We start from the raw sequence: 1,140 nt of genomic DNA, 5'->3' as shown, positions 1-1,140 counted from the left end.
TTCATTTTGTAGTGATTTTCAATTTCACGATCATTTAGCTCTCTAAACAATTAGGTAAATGACCGAAAGACAACAAATGATGTCAGAACATGTTGGAAATTGATGACATCGCTTTAAATCCTGCATACTGAACACAAAAGATGTTCGGAGTTCAAATAAGTTTAAAAAACATTGAAGTGCCCGTGTAACAGATGAGTTCTCGTCCGAAACCCTGATACTCCGAAAGAGTTTGTCCAGTTTGTACACGAAGTACGTCCAGTTTTTGCCGTGAACCTCTCTACTCTTTCACACATGCTATGCGGGTGAAATGATGATACCATGCCAAGTTTCAACATTTTCAGAGTTCATTTTGTAGTGATTTCCAATTTCACGTCATTTAGCTCTCTAAACAATTAGGTAAATGACCGAAAAACAACAAATGATGTCAGAACATGTTGGAAATTGATGACGTCGCTTTGAATGCTGCATACTGAACACAAAAGAAGTCCTAAGTTCAAATAAGTTTAAAAAACATTGAAGTGCCCGTGTAACAGATGAGTTCTCGTCCGAAACCCTGATACTCCGAAAGAGTTTGTCCAGTTTGTACACGAAGTGCGTCCAGTTTTGGCCGTGACCCTCTCTACTCTTTCGCACATGCTATGCGGGTGAAATGATGATACCATGCCAAGTTTCAACATTTTCAGAGTTCATTTTGTAGTGATTTCCAATTTCACGTCATTTAGCTCTCTAAACAATTATGTAAATGACCGAAAAACAACAAATGATGTCAGAACATGTTGGAAATTGATGACGTCGCTTTGAATGCTGCATACTGAACACAAAAGAAGTCCGAAGTTCAAATAAGTTTAAAAAACATTGAAGTGCCCGTGTAACAGATGAGTTCTCATCCGAAACCCTGATACTCCAAAAGAGTTTGTCCAGTTTGTACACGAAGTGCGTACAGTTTTTGCTGTGACCCTCTCTACTCTTTTGCACATGCTATGCGGGTGAAATGATGATACCATGCCAAGTTTCAATATTTTCAGAGTTCATTTTGTAGTGATTTTCAATTTCACGGTCACTTAGCTCTCCAAACAATTAGGTAAATGACCGAAAAACAGCAAATGATGTCAGAACATGTTGGAAATTGATGACATCGCT

The sequence above is a fragment of the Triticum dicoccoides genome, chromosome 5A (assembly GCF_002162155.2).
Source record: "Triticum dicoccoides isolate Atlit2015 ecotype Zavitan chromosome 5A, WEW_v2.0, whole genome shotgun sequence".
In the NCBI taxonomy this organism is placed as follows: Eukaryota; Viridiplantae; Streptophyta; class Magnoliopsida; order Poales; family Poaceae; genus Triticum; species Triticum dicoccoides.
Note: the sequence above shows the minus strand (reverse complement) of the source record.